General features: G+C 41.5%; 1 long non-coding RNA gene across 1 annotated transcript; it reads right to left on the bottom strand.

Moving 5' to 3' along the window:
- Positions 1–12,380: 12,380 nt before the first annotated feature.
- LOC308285311 lies at positions 12,381–13,139 on the bottom strand. Its single transcript, XR_013962047.1, has 3 exons — positions 13,043–13,139; positions 12,689–12,718; positions 12,381–12,520 (listed from the first exon to the last, which is right to left on the bottom strand). It is a non-coding gene; the product is annotated as an uncharacterized lncRNA (long non-coding RNA).
- Between the last annotated feature and the right edge of the window lie 6,196 nt (positions 13,140–19,335).

Genomic DNA, 19,335 nt, shown 5'->3' with positions numbered 1-19,335 from the left:
TTAAGACACAGACCTGTTTCAAACGGGCGGTGGAGGAGCCGCTGCATCGCTTCACTGGTTTCTAGATGAACTACTTGTGGGGGGAGCCAGGGGTTGACACTAGGGTCTCAGAGGCACTTGCCCGTTGGGCAAGTACAGGTCATGTTCTACTTGCCCGAAGGTCATGCCCACTTGCCCGAAATGTAAATAGTCCATTATAAAATGATTGGTAAGATTTTAATTTCCGCTCAATGTAACACTTATTTCTTTACTTTCTGGGGCTGTGCAATAACAAATGTCATACCGCAATGTCTCCAAATCCAAATACCTACATAGCTATGATTGAATATGTCTATGGTTTCACTCTTGTTACATTCCACAGACCAGAAGACACAGCGCGCTGGCCACGTTCAGGTGTTTAGACAGATATCTCGTGTTGTATTTATAGACTGTTGCGTCCCCTCTCAAATTAGCACTTGCCCGTTCGGGTAACCTGAAAGCAAACTTCACCTGCCGAAGGTTTTATTTACCTGCCGGGGGCAGGTGGGCAAGCCTTAGTGTCAATGCCTGGGGGAGCTATAGGTTGGACATTCAGGACATTACAACAGCTGTCCTCACTACACTCTGTACACTGCTGGGATGTACAATACAATACAACACCTGTCCTCAACAGTGGTGTTACACTGATGTCATCTGTTCAGTCCAGGATGAAGTTTTATGTTTTGTTTTAATGTTTGGGTAAAATAAAGGCCTTCTTTATTATTACTGTGAATATTGAGAGAAAAGAAGTAAAGTGTAAGAACAAGTTTAGAACAAGTTTAGTCTCTCTCTCTCTCTGTCTTATATCTCTCTCTCTCTCTTATTCTCTCCCTCTCTCCCTCTCTCTCCCTCTCTCTCTCTCCCTCTCTCTCTCTCTCTCTCTCTCTCTCTCTCTCTCTCTCTCTCTCTCTCTCTCTCTCAACCAGATTGTACTGGAGCATACCAGAATCTGAGGCCAATGATTGCGATGGTGTTGATCTAAAACACGCACGCACGCCTCTCTCTCTCTCTCTCTCTCTCTCTCTCTCTCTCTCTCCCAGAGCATACTGGAGCATACTAGAATCTGAGGCCAATGATTGCCTTAGGCTATATGGTGTTGATCAAAAACATGCAACAACCACACACACACGCACGCACGCACGCACACACACACACACACACACACACACACACACACACACACACACACACACACACAGAAAACTTCTCCCTCCATGCAGTGAGAACAGCAGAGCATATCAGGCAAACTGCTCAGAGTTGCCTTTGGTCTGTGCCTCCAGTGATCATGAAGAAGTGTGGAGCGTTGCTGCTCTTCCTGTTGTGTTTGTGTGAATGTGGGGCTCAGGGAGAGAGAGAGAGGGTCCCCACCGTAGAACAGGTAAGGTACCAACATTTGGCTAGATATCTCGAAGAGAAACATTTGATTTATGAGTTCCAATCTGGCTTCAGAGAGTTCCTCTCCACAGACACATACATGCCTCATCTATTTGAATAGAGGAAAATAGGCTATTGCGGCATGGCCAAGATACCCATGTACCTGACAAACTACTTCCTAAAGGTCAAGGATATCCACGATCACAACACCAGAGTCAGCTCCACTAATCATGTTCAACCCAGATTTCTGCTATACCACCAACATGTGGAACGCCCAACCGCAGACCTTAAAGGAGTGCAAATCCCTAGCCTCCTTCAAAATTGGTCTGAAAAGTCACCTTCAGGCGGCTGCTACTCGTGACTTGTAAAATGATGACTACTGCTTTTGTAATTGATGTTATCCTATGCAAAGTACTATGTTCTATCCATTTTTCAATATTGAATGAGATACACAAAGTGTTTTTTTCCATTGCAAACTGCTACTCTTCAATCAATCAAACAGAGGCTGAAGAACTTGGAGCTTAGAATGAGTGCTGTCACAAGTGGACTGGCCAAACAAAATGAGGGTTAGTATTTACACACACGCACGCACGCACACACACACACACACACACACACACACACACACACACACACACACACACACACACACACACACACACATACATATACATATACTGTACACATACTGTATACTAGAAGTTCGCAGCCCTTCAGGCCACTCACATCTAGAGATCGCTCTCATAGCTACGTTGCAGCAGTGATCCAACTGATACGGCCCTGCAAGCTACAACGCCTACTGCGTGGGGACCCGGTCCGGCCCTGCACCGCCTACTGTGTGGTGCCCCAGTCTGGCCCTGCAATGCCTACTGTGTGGTGACCCAGTCCGGCCCTGCAACGCCTACTGTGTGATGCCCCCGTCCGGCCTTGCACCGCCAGTCCGGCCCTCAGTGGCGAAACTAGCCCCCGGTGTGCCCCAATGCGAGATTTTCACCAAGTGCCCCTCAACAACAACAACAACAACAACAACAACAACAACAACAACAACAACAACACCCCCCCCCCCCCCCCCCCCCCCACGGCCAATTAATTTGCGCGAATGCGGGACTACAAGAGAAGACATCTACCTGCTCGTCATCTAAAGTTTTCATGACAAAATGTAGCCCAACCAGGTTTCTAGTGTCTCCATCTCTCTCTGGAAGAGGTTGCTCATGAACTCCTCTTCCCCAGCTTTGAAATTGAGACACTCCAACATCACAACTCCTGACATTAGTCTATTCTACTCTACAAACATCACCATGCCGTTTTTCCAAAACAGCATTATAAATATCATCTATTAAGAAAAATAGGCCTACATTAATGACAGCACAGTTTAACTGACAGTGATGCATCACTGCAAAACCAGCATTATTTATATTAATTACTTAACTCACCTGCTAAAGTAAGGAGGATGACAACAACAAGAGCAGTTGGGCACGTTTTGTTCCATATTCCACAGTGTCTTGGTTTCAGAGAGCATGGCAAATATTAACTGTTGCTTCAAAGTCTTGTTGAAACTTTATATTCCATAATACCCGATGTGTTGTTTTTACTCATAAGTCAGAACGTCTCTTCAGCCTGTGTTCCGTCAGCAGCACTAAGGAGCCCTATAGAGCTTCCAAGAAGCTGCTTCCTGTCATACCAGCGGGCATTTCAAAACAAGAGTCATTGTATTGGATATTTGTAATGTAATCATTCAACACATGTTTTATTTTGAAATGGTAGCTGCCTACTACAGGAAATAGAAGCAGCAGACAGTGTCACACTGGACAGAACAGCGGCTCCGTCTGTTATTAGATTATTTATTTTTTCTCCTCCGACCTGCGTGTGCCCCTGAACGCCATGGGCCCCAATGCGCATGCGTTGGCTGCATCGCGCTAGTTTCGCCCCTGCCGGCCCTGCACAACCTACTGTGTGGGGGCCTAGTCCGGCCCTGCAATGCCTACTGTGTGGGGGCCCATTCCGGCCCTGCACTGTCTACTGTGTGGGGGCCCATTCCGACTCTGCAACGCCTACTTTGTTGGGGCCCAGCCCTGCAATGGCTACTGTGTGGGTTCGAAGTGAAGGGGTGAATCTGAGCAGCTATGTGTGTGTACTGTACTGTACTGTACTGTACTGTACTGTACTGTACTGTACTGTACCGTGCCTTACTTTACCGTACCATACTGTACCATACCGTACCGTACCGTACCGTACTTTACTGTACTTTACTGTACCTTACTGTACTGTACTGTACCTTACTGTAACTTACTGTACCTTACTGTACTGTACTGTACTGTACTGTACTGTACCTTGCTGTACTGTACTTTGCTGTACTCCACTGTACCTTACTGTACTATACCTTACTGTACTGTACTTTACTGTACACTACTGTACTTCACTGTACTGTACTTTACTGTACACTACTGTACCTTAGTGTACTGTACCTTACTGTACTGTACTTTACTGTAATCTACTGTACCTTACTGTACTGCACTGTACTCTACTCTACTGTACCTTACTGTACTGTACTGTACTGTACTGTACTTTACTGTACTCTACTGTACCTTACTGTACTGTACTTTACTGTACCTTACTCTACCTTTCTGTACTGTACTGACCTGGACTGTACCTGACTACCTTACTATACCTTACAGTACTGTATTTTAACATACTCTACTGTACCTTAATGTAACCTTACTGTACTGTACTGTACCTTACTGCACTGTACTTTACTGTACTGCACGTTGCTGTTCTCTACTGAACCTTACTGTACTGTACCTTACCATACTGTACCTTGCTGTACCTTACTGTGCTGTTCTTTAATGTACTCTTCTGTACCTTACTGTACTGTACTGTACTGTACTGTACTGTACTGTACTGTACTGTACTGTACTGTATCTTACTGTACTGTACTCTACTGTACTGTACCTTACTGTACCTTACTATACTTTAATGTACTCTACTGTACCTTACTGTACTGTACTGTACTGTACTTATTCTGTGATCTAGATCTATGTTTTTGATTCTGTGTTCTATATCTATGAATTCTGTGTTCTAGAGCTGTTTTTGATTCTATAGTGTTCTAGATCTGTGTGTGTGTGTGTGTGTGTGTGTGTGTGTGTGTGTGTGTGTGTGTGTGTGTGTGTGTGTGTGTGTGTGTGTGTGTGTGTGTGGTGCCCCAGTCCAGCCCTGCACTTACTGTACTTTACTGTACTCTACTGTACCTCACTGTACTGTACATATTCTATGTGTTCTAGATCTATATGTTTGCTTCTCTGTTCTATATCTATGAATTATGTGTGTTCTAGATCTATGTTTTTGATTCTACAGTGTTCTAGATCTGTGTGTGTGTGTGTGTGTGTGTGTGTGTGTGTGTGTGTGTGTGTGTGTGTGTGTGTGTGTGTGTGTGTGTGTGTGTGTGTGTGTGTGGCGTTATTGATTCTTGCATTATGTTTTTAAGACAATTGAACAACTGCTGAATGTGGAGTTGCAGATGGACATAATTATGGACATACGGACATACATACGGACATACACACTACCCCATTTGAATTAGGTAGTGAGGATCATTATGTTATTATGCACAAAACCACAAAACTGTAAGTTGAAAGGTCAGGTTTTTTGTGTAATTGAGGTCAGGAAACATAAAAAAACGTACACATTTTTGGATGTCATAACACCTTTAAGCTCCTCTTTGTAGTTGAGTCTGGTGTCTCTCATGTTCCTCTTGACAACACAGATTCTCTGTGGGGTTCAGGTCAGTCCAGTGGACCAACTCCACCAATACAATGCAACGCCGGTTTTGCTGCACACTGTTTTATCAAGTTCGGAGTCAACACATCCATCTACCTGGAGATTTTAGAGCACTTTGTGCTTCCGTAGGTTGACAAGCTTTATGGAGATGATGATTTCCTTTAGCCAGAAGCACTTGGCACCTGCCCACACAGCCAGAACTACTAGTAACTGGTGTACTGACCATGGTATTAAACTACTAGTAACTGGTGTACTGACCATGGTATTAAACTACTAGTAACTGGTGTACTGACCATGGTATTAAACTACTAGTACTGGTGTACTGACCATGGTATTAAACTACTAGTAACTGGTGTACTGACCATGGCATTAAACTACTAACTGGTGTACTGACCATGGTATTACACTACTAGTAACTGGTGTACTGACCATGGTATTACAGGGCTTAACAGACCAGCCAACTGGCTGTAGTTATAGAGTCTAGAATGTGAATTGTCTGGGTCAAACCCAATGTATTGCTGGATGGTTTATGATTGCTTCTCCTTCTTACAGATTGTGAATTGGTGAAAGACGACCTGGCCAACCTGACTGACCGTTACAATCAGCTTCAGACCATATTTGATCAGCTCCAGACCAGATACAATAAAACGACTCAACAGAAAGAACAGCTTCAGTCCAGTCTTGACCAGCTCCAGTCCAGTTATCAACAGTTGAACTCCTCATGCAACCCAGTCACTGAAGAAGACCGGAAGAAGAGGCTGAAGAGGCTGTGTGGTCAGTGAGACTTCACTGATTTTATTTTTTGTTACATCATGTTAATAATCTTTCATTAATCTGAGCAAATGGAGAGAAGAAAACAGTTGCATGACTAACTTTATTCTTTTTGTTTTTAGAGTCTGGTGGTTTTACATACGATGATGCTGATGGAGTGTGTTTCTACCTCTCTAACCCTGCTGAGACGAAAACCTGGGATGAAAGCAGACGATTCTGTAGAGCCCGACAAGCTGACCTGATCATCATGAACAGCCAAGAGAAACAGGTGTGTGTGTGTGTGTGTGTGTGTGTGTGTGTGTGTGTGTGTGTGTGTGTGTGTGTGTGTGTGTGTGTGTGTGTGCGTGCGTGCGTGCGTGCGTGCGTGCGTGCGTGCGTGCGTGCGTGCGTGCGTGCGTGTGTGTGTGTGTGTGTGTGTGTGTGTGTTGATTTTGTCAGCACATTTTGATCTTAGTCTGGTTTTATTTGATGAAAATGACATTATATTTAGTCTTAGTTTTAGTCATTTAAACTGAACCTTAGTGTAGCTTTAAGTAACCAGAAGCTTTTCTTCCAGGACCTTGTTCACAGAGTTGCTCCCATCAGATACTGGATGTGGATTGGTTTGACTGACAGAAACACAGAAGGATCCTATAAATGGGTTGATGGAAAACCTCTGAGCTCACCAACGTAAGACTTTACCTTCATTAATAATAATAATGATGATGATGATGATGATGTTCTACACACAAAGTAAGGTACACACATTTGAAATGTTTATTTATGACCACATGAACAGAAGTACAAGTATGCCTCATACAAAGGTCATAAACACTGACAGTGCAGTCAGACATTATGAAAGAACAGTCAGTTACAGAGAGCCTAAACAGCAGAATATTGTTACATACAATACTTATCAGACACAGCGGACACAAATCAAGGGTAAAGGAAACAACGCCTGCTCCAAATTGAGCGGCTTCCTATAATGGCTGACACTGTTTGGCCCTCCTTTTGGAAAGGCCTGCCATTTGTTAGCCCCTCACAACCAACTTGTGCACATGCCCTTGGCTGCCAAAGATAAAAACTAAAAGTTTACATCTGTAGCCTAGCTGTGAGATGGTCTGCACTAGCTGTTGATATTTCAGCACTTTGGTTATAAAGGCTTCCTCCAAGCTGTAGTCAAAAGTGCAGCCGACCTGGAGAATAAACACCATCCCTAAGTGTTTCATTTACAACAATGACATCAGGGGTTTTAGCTGTAATGTTTGAGAACACAGAATCATCATTACACAGGTTAAACATGCTCGGCTTCACAGTAGAGTGCTTATACAGCACAAACACACACACACACACACACACACACACACACACACACACACACACACACACACACACACACACACACACACACACACACACACACACACACTTAGTTGGTGCTTGCCAACAGACAGTTGGTGTACGTAAGTTACACAAACAGTTAATGACAGACAGACACAGTTCATTTACATCTAAATAGTATCTAAATTATCATTTGAGGTCAGGATTAAACACTTTTTCCACAAAATGTTCTTCCATAGTAACATGCCCCTAATAGACTCCAGGGTTTAAGGGGTTAATAAAATAAACATTTTAGAGATCAAATAAATCATAGTAAATGTATTGTAGTGATTGACATGTTGTTTATTTCTACAGGTTCTGGATGCCTGGTCAGCCTCATGGTAGAGGAGACGAGGACTGTGTTCTCTATTATACTGGAGGGTCTGATAGAGGATGGGATGACTGGTCATGTTCTTCCACTTCCCATTGGATGTGTGAAAGAGTTGTTCAGTGAAATCCTCATGGTCACTGTGTCATCCCTGTACTGAAACATGGATTAATATCATTGTTAAATCAACACTGAAACATGGATTAATATCATTGTTAAATCAATACTGAAACATGGATTAATATCATTGTTAAATCAACACTGAAACATGGATTAATATCATTGTTAAATCAACACTGAAACATGGATTAATATAATTGTTAAATCAACACTGAAACATGGATTAATATCATTGTTAAATCAACACTGAAACATGGATTAATATCATTGTTAAATCGACACTGAAACATGGATTAATATCATTAAATCAACACTGAGGTCAAATACATGTTTCACCCTGTTCAATCATCATTATTGTAACATTATTATGATTGTATGTACATCAGTGGTTCACTAAATGGGGTCTGGGGTCCTTGGAGGGGGTTCCAGGTGGTCCCCAGCTAAATTGGTTGATACAGCCTCACAATCATTTTCAATTTATTTTGGATGTTGGTTGTTCAGAAATAGTAGATGTACGAGCTTAGGTAGATCTGCCATTTTTTTAACACAATTTTTAAATTCTTAAACATCTTCTCATGGGGGTCCCTGGAACTAAAATTTCACATGTGGTTCCGTGGCCAAATATACTTTTATAAATGTGCATGTATAGTGACCTTGTAGGGCAAGGGTATCTCTGATAGGTTCCTGTATTTTAGAACACCCCACTACTTTTCTGCACTTTGCCAGAGCGTTATCAAATGGGCTGTTCTGTAAAGCAATTGTGATGGCTCGTTGGAGCATGTGTGCGGCACAAGGCATGTGTTCAAACGGGAGTTCCCTGGCCGCTGCTATCATGTTGCATGCACTATCAGTGGTCAACGTGCTGACTTTGTTTTCTGTTCCACGTAAGGGCTACTTGCATGAGGTGCTCCGCGCACAGGCTGGCGAAGTGTCTCTCCTCCGTCTTCATAACAGTCAACGCATGTGACCGTAGTCCCCAGTCCCCGTCAAGTAATGCGCTGTTACCCCGAGGTAGCTGTGATTACAGAGTGAAGTCCAATAGTCTCCTGTGAGCTCAATTGTGCTTGTCTGTCCCAAATCCTCCACCACTTTGGCTCTCTCACCTTCATACAAGTTGTGGATCCTTACTACAATAGTGTCTCTCGAAGGCAATTGGTACGTCCAGTCACTGGATGCAATGCGTATTATGTCGCGCAGACGCTCGTCGTCCACAATATTAATTGGCCTGCAAGCTGTAGCCACCCATTTGGCGATCACTGTTGACAGTTAACGGGTGGTAAAGACGTATCCAGCGTGGTTTGCCTCAAGCGAGGAGGGGACGTAGGGCTCTCTGCATCAGCTGTATGCTTGGCAGACAAGTGGTAATTCAGACTGCTAGTAATCTGGTGGTAACTAAACTCAGCTCGACAGTAAATGCAGATGACTTTTGTCCTGTCGAGAGAACCATCTGGCAGGACTGAAGCTGAACTTTCCATTCAAAATAGAAGAATTTTTATTTTCCATACTGCTCAGTGGTCAGACCGCTCACACTCACTTCACAGGTTTGTTTACTAGTGTCAACTCACACATCAATGCCTTCGCTTCCTGATTCCCCAAACTACGGAGTGGGCGAAGGTTCAAACACTACCGCTGCCCACGTTAATCGTGTGTTAAAATAATTATCACCGTTAAAAGGATTTTGAGTTAATTAGTTAATATCGCGTCAACTTCTCCACCCATATATATATATAGTTTGTTCCCTTTCTTGATGTATCTTGCTCTTTACTGTACTCTGTTTTTGTTCTTCTTTTATCTTTTTCATACTTCTCTGGGTAACACTTTCTCATAACCTCCAAAAAAACTATTAAGTAATACTTTACTAATACATTAGTTAAATATTACTATTACATTACTTAAGCATTTATTAAGCTTCAATTCATGATGAAGTACCATGAATTGATCATTACTTCCTGCTTTAGTAACACTATTAGTTAACAGTGTTACTTAATATATATTAATTCATATGAGCCTACATAGGGGGGTTTGTAGATCTACTTTTTTCTGTAAATTTTATGCCCAGCACGAGTGCTCATATTAGGGGAAGGATATCAAGGATCCAGGGCTAGAGGGGGAAATTGGGACTTGGGAACCAGGCGCAAGGGGCCTTCATTGCTCCACTCGCATCTGACTCTGGGGCCTCGGCCTCGGACCGCAGAGTGGGGACCACCCCCGGGGACCACCTCCAGGGACCCCTGGCAATATGATGACTGTGGACTATATGGCTCTGGAGAAACAGGCGGCCGCCGCTCTGCTCCAATCCGACTTCGGGGACTCTGCCTGGGACTGCAGGTGGCACACGCTCAGGGACCCCCTCCAGGGACCCCTGGAGGTATCGCAGAGCTCTGGGGACCCCCTGGCTGCACCGCGCCGCCTCCTGCTGGAAAAATTACCTCTCCAACGGAGCTGCTCACGGGGGATTCTCAGGGACCACCGCTCCGGGGACCCCCAGGACGGAAGCAAAAGTGGTTGCGCCTAGTGGAGGACCCCTGCAGCCCGCTAAAAAGGCCGTAACTCAGCCCCTGACACTGGTTGGTCCAACTGTTACTTAATAGTTAGTTACTAGTTACTTAATAGTTAGTTACTAGTTACTTAATAGTTAGTTAATAGTTAGGTGGAGTTTGAAGTAAAGTGACACATTATTATTATTAACTAATGAGGTACTAATGAGGAACTAATACTTACTTGGAGCCCCAAGTAAAGTGACACACTATGCATTATTAAGTAATGTTGAAAGTCATTAAGTAATGAATAAACAAGACAACATTTGCTTCTCAATGATTTATTCTCAATTTATTCAAAAAGGAAAAAAAAGACAAAAAGTTGACCGTAATATCATTGTAAACACAAGGCAGCTATTGCAGAACTAACCATTGTAAACCCAAAGAAATATGAAGAATTAAAGGGATATTCCACTTTCAAAAAAACATTTGGTAATTTTATCGTCTAATCAGGCTTTTATGAACACCCTGAACAGTTTTTAATTTACTTCATTCAATATTTAGAAATCTGATGTAAATGTTATCAGGCCCTCCAGGCCCAGGTTCTCTCCCCACACACCCATTGTAACTTCAAACATTTTAACCATGATAGATTCTTTAAAAACACCCATTATTTTTCTGGTGACTCATACTACCCTCCTAATATGTGAGCAGGCCGTGTTTTTTCAATAACTTTTTTTCATTTATTTGTAATAAAATATTGTATTACATTTTTTTCATTTTCCAGAAGAATTATTAAAAACAAATACGGTGCACACACAAGTAGATAAAACGGTACTTTAAAAAAAACAGACAGAAGGTGGTGAAGCTTGTACAAAAAGGAAGGAGCAAGACCAGCGCTTACATCAAGGCTAAAGTTGACCATAATACCATTGTAAACCAGAAAGCTATTACAGAACTAGCCTAATACCTTTACTTTCTTACTTGGAATCAATATATTACATCAAAAAGATGTAGGCACTCAGAAGTTAAAGGGAGGAACAACCTTTATTTCATTATTCTAAAAAGCCGACATGTTTCGACCAGAAGCTGGTCATCATCAGGGCATACTGAGATATGCCCTGATGCCCAGTATGCCCTGATGATGACCAGCTTCTGGTCGAAACATGTCGGCTTTTTAGAATAATGAAATAAAGGTTGTTCCTCCCCTTTTAACTTCTGAGTGCCTGGATCACTTTTTTCTTTTTGATGACTTGATCCCGTCGATCCAAGAGCACCATATTGACTTGTTTTTACTAGTCGTATTCTCCGAAGAGCACCTGGTTTTCTCTCCCTCTCTCTATATATTACATATTGCTTTCTCCCCCACCCACCCCCACCAGCAAAAAAAAGAAAAAAAGGGAGATGTACAATAACACAACCTGTTTAGCCAGTTCCTTTTTAAACTGAATAATTTCTTTGAATAATAATCATAATAAGAATCACCAATCAGCCAAAATGTCTATAAAATGTAGAAGCACTCCTGGCCTTTAAAACAGGCAGTCGACAAAAAGTAATACGTAATATTATAATAAAGTATATTTTTTTCAAAGTAATATGGTATGATATTACTGTTTTGGCAGCGGAATCCCTTACTGTACTCATTACTGGCTAAAGTAATAATATTATAGTAATATATTAGGCTACTAGTAACTAGTACTGCCCAACATTGAAAATGAGAAATTAATAATAGTCTTTTTCAGTTTGCCCAACTCTGCTACACTGTGCTAAAGAACCACATGCATTAAGGATCTGAAAAAGAGCTTCTTGATATAAACATGTAGTTTAAATATGTAGTTTTTCTTGATTTCACATCATTTGACATAGGGGCAAGGGTGGCGGAGATCTGAGTAGGTCAAAAGTGTGACATGACGGAAAGACTGACTCACTGACAGCCGGTGGATACAACAACTTGAGTATTTAAAATAAAAAGCCGGCAAAAAAGAAAACTGTATTTCCCAAAGTTTTAGGTTTTGATCGATCTAGATGGGGCCCTTTAATTCTGTATCTGACATTGTTCAGATTGTTTTTTTGTGAGGGATGAGGGGAATCAACGTTGCACCATCAGTGTTCCCTGGGTTAGCTCACCTCCCAGTATGCACTGTTTATCTATAGATCTGGGGAACTTTGTCGGGTCGTGGGAATGGAGAATGTGGACCCTCACATACACCTGGGCTCCTCAGTGAATGGGAAGGGATGTGCTGTCCTTTTCTCCATGTGAAGCACTCCAGGGGATGATGGTAGTTGGAATCTTCACCACCTAATAATTAAACCCAAAATACACACTTAGACAAATGACATGTTCCTCCACTAACAAAACAATAATACAATCATTGTTTCAGCATGTAAAATAAAACAACATTTTGGCTATTACATCTATAAACATAACCAGTAGTTTGTTGAATCAACCCAACAGTTATTAACTCACCGATAATCAATGGCACAGACTGCAAGTCACCTAGCATTAAGAATAAGGATGAAAGTATTGGTATCAAAATGTACTGAAAAGTATCAAGTAAAAAAAAAAGTTTGAAAATAGCCGATCTACAAGCTCACAACGTGTCGCGATACAACACGTTGTGAGCTTGTAGATCGCTATTTTCAAACAGCCACGGTATAAAATAGGGTTACATTTTATGTATGTTTTGTTATATTATACATTTTATCTTCGGGAGGTTTGAAAGGACTGTATGAGTACTATGAGTTTGTCACATTCGCCCCCGGGGCGTTGGTAAGAACACAGTTGACAGGAGATTGAAGATGGGTTTTATGGCAGCTTTACTTTGTTATAGGCACAGTCAGGTAGGCAAGGCAGTCAGGTAGAAATACAGGCATGGGTTGCAGACAGCACTGGGTGCTACGGATTAGTGAGTGTGGTTCTGCAGTAAACAGATGGGAGAACAATAGCCAGTATTAGCACAAATACCATACATGCAGTAAATATCCCCACATATCACATTATGGCAATAATATAAAATAGTAGGCATTCATATCCATTAACTGACTGAGATACACAAGTATGTGATTAGATATGACTAAGCTACCATAAACATCCATACCAGTAACATACAGGCTGCTTAAGGGTCAGGTGTAAACCAGTAACTCTAATAATAATAAAGTAATGATAATAAAGTAGACAAAGGGCCGCCCGCAACGGCGGGACAACACAAAATGGCGGCGCCCATAGAGTAATACATGTCCAAACTTACTGACCACAGACAGAACTGAATGACATGCTGGATAAAGTGATTTACCTCTAGTAACATACAGTATGTACATACCAGTCCCAAATACACTCAAATACACACTTTGTTTCACAGATGAACTATATTGCACATGCGCTCGGGCACGTAACAGGGACGCTAACATGAAGAGTGATAAATCAATCAATATCAAAAAGACCAGCATCGGAGCCTAAATAACAACACAAACAGGCAGAACTCTAATAAGCAATAACCAATAATTAACTTACGATCGTCAGCAACGCACACAGGCACGTAGTGCTGAATAATACACTTGTAGGCGAGTGAATATATGTGGCTGTTATTCACCGCTACGGACATTGAATGAGAACGTGAACCATAATGCAGCGTGTCTTAAGGTGGCGCAGGTAAACAGCACTCACCGTTCTTAAGGTGGTAATTATTAAGGTGGCCTTTTTAACAGTAACATTGGTGTGGTCTAAACAGGAAATAATAATGTCAATAAAAGGTACAAAACAAAGATAGGAATAATATTCTATATGATTATACAATCAACTTAAACATAAATCAGTTAGATAAAACAACTACCAATTGATATCAAATGCTCACTACACAGCATTAGTGTAGGCTAGGAAATGGCATAGCTCACAAACATTTCCTTCAAATACAACCAAGGTATAAATTCCTCCTGTAAGCTAACATTTAACCAAAAACATAAGGAACGTGGAAGAGGAGAAAAGTCCTGGTGAGGTAGAAATGTCTCTTGAGCAGGACTGAGAGTGACTGGCTTCTGTGTGGAAAGTTGAGACTGACTCTAATCAGAATACAGGTGTAGGGAATTAACAGGTGCAGCGAGTTCACCTAATTAGGCCTAGGCTGGGGTTGCCATGGTACTTTTCCACTGCCATAGTCTTAAGCCTTGTCTACAGCAATCACAGAGCAAATCTCCATTTTCTATTATAATTCAGGCATGGTAATTACTAGTTTCAATGAACATGCCTGAATTATAATAGAAAATGGAGTGAATACAGTTTCTGTTGATTTATAAAGTGCTAAAAACGATCTAAAGGTGCTTTTAAAAATAATACATTTAAGTTCTATGAATGCACTTTGCTCTACTGTCTTCAAGTTGTTTAAAGTGACTATCTATGTACATAGAAGGGAAAACGTTGAAAAAACAAACAAACAGGGTGTCTCACAGGTTTCTGCAAAGGTTAAAATTACCTGGCTCTGTGATTGCCACCCTAAGTGGCCAATCAGTGAGCCTCTGTGCCTTTTAGGTCCATCCCAGTAGTATTCTACTTCCTGTACTATATAATCAGACAACTTCCTGTTTCCTGTCAAAACACATGCTGCATTTCATGTACATGTGCTGACATACAGAGAGAAGTACAATCCTTTGCAATCCGCTTGGTAAGACTAATAAATTATCTTCCAATTCCAATCATCCACATTCTTAATGTTGTTAGACAACTCCTGGTGTGTATATTGTATCATTTTTAACTTTGTAGAGCAGTGTGTGACCGGGTGTTGCAGATCACTAACCAGACAAGTGATTTGCAGTCTGTGCCATTGAATCCATTGATCAGTGGTGAGTTAGACAATGTGTAACTGTTGGGTTGATTTAACAAACTGATTATTATGTTTATGGATGTTACATGCTGAAACATTGTTTTGTTACTGGAGGAACATTCATTAACCCTTAAGTTCTGTTCAGATTCACTACACCTTCGTTCTGTTCGGGTCATTTTGACCCGGTGGATATTTGGTTTAAAAAAAACAACACTAATATAAATTTTAACTTAACAAATCATCATGATACATTGACTTTGACTCAATACCAAACAATTCATATGGTATATTTGGTAAATGTTTGCATTTCTGCTTTGCTATATCGCATTAAACACTGAAAGAGCTAGGCGTTTTTACTGATTTAGCTGAAATCCATGTAAAAAAAACGACTTCATTTAATACTGGGCAATATTGCTCATGCTTATAGGAAGGGGGGGAGGGTTCGGAATGGGGCTTCGGAAGGGGGGTGTTAGAAGTGGGGGTGACTGTGTGTCTGTGTTTTGGCATAATACTGTGTATTTCTGTGCTTCCGGGTCAAAATGACCCGAACAGCACTTAAGGTTCAAAAAATATGAGGGGGGTGTAGCATGGGTGTAGTGCAAAAATATTTTTTTTACATGTTCATCTCAGAAGAATCTTTAAGGCCAGTGAGTTTCAGGTGGAAACATTTTTAACTTCTACCTTTTTTTTTCAAATGAAAATGTAAAACGGGTCAAAATGACCCGAACAGCACTTAAGGGTTAAGTGTGTATTTTGGGTCTAGTGATTGAAGAGGTACATTTTAGCTCTCACCTGTTGGCACCCAGGGAGAGATATTAAACCTGTTTGAGCCATTAATGCCTCCAAGTTACTGCACAATAACACTCTTTTGGACAAATTATGGTGCACAATACACAATTTACATAATTTCATTGTGAATTAAAATTTTGGTTAAAAAGAACAGTTCATTGATTATTTTAATATATTTTAAAGAAAATAAGTGCTTTGATCACTTTTGAATGATTTTCAGTGTACTTTGAAAGCTAATTAATCCAAGTTAAAAGGTGTTAATTCATGCCAATTCAGAGATTTTTGTGTGTGTGTGTGTGTGTGTGTGTGTGTGTGTGTGTGTGTGTGTGTGTGTGTGTGTGTGTGTGTGTGTGTGTGTGTGTGTGTGTGTGTGTGTGTGTGTGTGTGTGTGTGTGTGAATAACACATGCTATTGGGTCCTCCACCATCATCCCCTGGAGTGCTTTATGTGGAGAAGAGGACAGCGCCCTTCCCATGAGGAGCCCAGGTGTATGTGAGGGTCCACATTCTCCATTCCTCACGACCCAGCAACGTTCCCCAGATCTATAGATTCCCAGTGCATACTGGGTGGTGAGCTAACCCAGGGAACACTGATGGTGCAATGTTGATTCCCCTCCTCCCTCACACTGTGTAGTAGGACATAAAAACAATCAGAACAATGTAAGATACAGAATTAAAGGGCCCCAACTAGAGGGATCAAAACCTAAATCTTTGGGAAAGACAGTTTTCTTTTTTGCCGTCTTTTTCTTTTCTTTTATTTAAATACTCAAGTTGTTGTATTTTTGCGACCGCCAGGTCTCAGTTACTATCAAAACCTCCACCGGCTGTCAGTCGGTCAGTCTGTCCATCATGTCACACTTTTGCCCTACTCATATCTCCGCCACCCTTGCCCCTATCCATGCCAAACTTTGCACACACACTCCTTGGCATTTCTTACATGGCCCTCTTCTAGTGCCACCATGAGGCTGATTCTTGCAAAACACATTTTTGGACACCTACAGATTTTGGACTAAAATCACACAAAGCGGTACACAGTATCTCTAAAGTGATGTCATCAACATGGATCTGTCCCATTTCCCATATTCCCTTCCTGATTGGCTACCATCGCCTTCTAAAGTTTGTGTATGCGACCTGACGGTCGATTATCTCCCGATTAGGGAGTATTACTGGTTTCTATGTTGGTTGTAAAAAGTGATCACTCAATAATCTGAATTCACTGTTATCTGTGTCATTACTGGTATGCAACACTGTCTCTTAAAACACTAGAATTCTTCTGATACTAGTCCAGTTTTTTTCTGTGATAAAAAACAAATGTTTTTTCTTTTATTTTTAATAATTCTTCTGGAAAATGAAAAGAATGTAATACAATATTTTATTACAAATAAATGAAAAAGTATAGAAAAAACACGGCCTGCTCACGTATTAGGAGGGTAGTATGAGTCACCAGAAAAATAATGGGTGTTTTTAAAGAATCTATCATGGTTAAAATGGAGTTTGAAGTTACAATGGGTGTGTGTGGGGAGAGGCCCTGGGCCTGGAGGGCCTAATAACATTTACATCAGATATCGAAATATTGAATGAAGCAAATTAAAAACTGTTCAGGGTGTTCATAAAAGCCTGATTAGACGATAAAATTACCAAAGTTTTTTTGAAAGTGGAATATCCCTTTAATTCTTCATATTTCTTTGGGTTAACAATGGTTAGTTCTATTACGGTCAACTTTTTGTATTTTTTTCCTTTGTGAATAAATTGAGAATAAATCATTGAGAAGCAAATGTTGTCTTGTTTATTCATTACTTAATGACTTTCAACATTACTTAATAATGCATAGTGTCTCACTTTACTTGGGGCTCCAAGTAAGTATTAGTTCCTCATTAGTACCTCATTAGTTAATAATAATAATGTGTCACTTTACTTCAAACTCCACATAACTATTAACTAACTATTAAGTAACTAACTATTAAGTAACAGTTGGACCAACCAGTGTCAGGGGCTGAGTTACGGCCTTTTTAGCAGGCTGCAGGGGTCCTCCACTAGGCGCAACCACTTTTGCTTCCGTCCTGGGGGTCCCCGGAGCGGTGGTCCCTGAGAATCCCCCGTGAGCAGCTCCGTTGGAGAGGTAATTTTTCCAGCAGGAGGCGGCGCGGTGCAGCCAGGGGGTCCCCAGAGCTCTGCGATACCTCCAGGGGTCCCTGGAGGGGGTCCCTGAGCGTGTGCCACCTGCAGTCCCAGGCCGAGTCCCCGAAGTCGGATAGGAGCAGAGCGGCGGCCGCCTGTTTCTCCAGAGCCATATAGTCCACAGTCATATTGCCAGGGGTCCCTGGAGGTGGTCCCCGGGGGTGGTCCCCACTCTGCGGTCCGAGGCCCCAGAGTCGGATGCGAGTGGAGCAATGAAGGCCCCTTGCACCTGGTTCCCAAGTCCCAATTTCCCCCTCTAGCCCTGGATCCTTGGTATCCTTCCCCTAATATGAGCACTCGTGCTGGGCATAAAATTTACAGAAAAAAGTAGATCTACAAACCCCCCTCTGTAGGCTCATATGAATTAATATATATTAAGTAACACCCTTAACTAATAGTGTTACTAAAGCAGGAAGTAATGATCAATTCATGGTACTTCATGGTACTTCATCATGAATTGAAGCTTAATAAATGCTTAAGTAATGTCTAAGTAATGTAATAGTAATACTTAACTAATGTATTAGTAAAGTATTACTTACTAGTTTTTTTTGGAGGTTATGAGAAAGTGTTACCCTTCTCTGTAACTTTGTAAATAACCTTATACTGCTGTGCTGCCTCTGGGCAACTGATTTTCCCCTTGGGATAATCTATCTATCTATCTATCTATCTATCTATCTCTTGGTTGAGCGGCAAAACCTCTTTGCCGAAAATAGCCGATCTACAAGCTCACAAGGCGTTGTGAGTTTGTAGATCTGCTAAACAAGTTGTATCTTGTAGATGTAAGGCCAAGCAAAATCCTGTCCATTTTTTTTAGGATGTCTGGAGTCTTGTTTTTAAGGCCTTTTTGGTGATATGGTACCATGAGGTGCATGCATAGTCGTAGTGAAATTGGATGAGTGCTCCTGCATTAGTCCTCAATGCATTCTTACTGACCAGTGAGGAGATCCTGTACAAAAATCTTGTCCTTTTGTTGACTTTTTTTGATTACTTTAGTTGCCATTTTATCACTGGAGAGATTAGCTTATGAAGCCTCTAAGCTAGGGCTGGGCAATCATTTTTTTCCATGGGGCCACATGAACAACAGAAAATATTGTGGAGGGCTGGGCCAAAAGGCAGTGCTCCCTGCAAACTAAACACAGAGCTTTACCTCCGACTTCAGTAAATAAATACTTAGCTGTCCAATTTTTGTTGAAAACCCGGCACTTGGCATCGACTTTTCTTTTTTTAGCCTCTTTAGCCATTTTTGATGGGTAAGGTAAGGCAGGTCATCTTCACTTGTGGCCAGTCTGACCACCTGCTTGTTATTGAGACAACATCCAATGATCACGCACACG

Source organism: Nannobrachium achirus (assembly GCF_963921795.1).
Source record: "Nannobrachium achirus genome assembly, chromosome: 5".
NCBI lineage: Eukaryota > Metazoa > Chordata > Actinopteri > Myctophiformes > Myctophidae > Nannobrachium > Nannobrachium achirus.
This window is presented reverse-complemented; position numbering and strand designations above follow the sequence as displayed.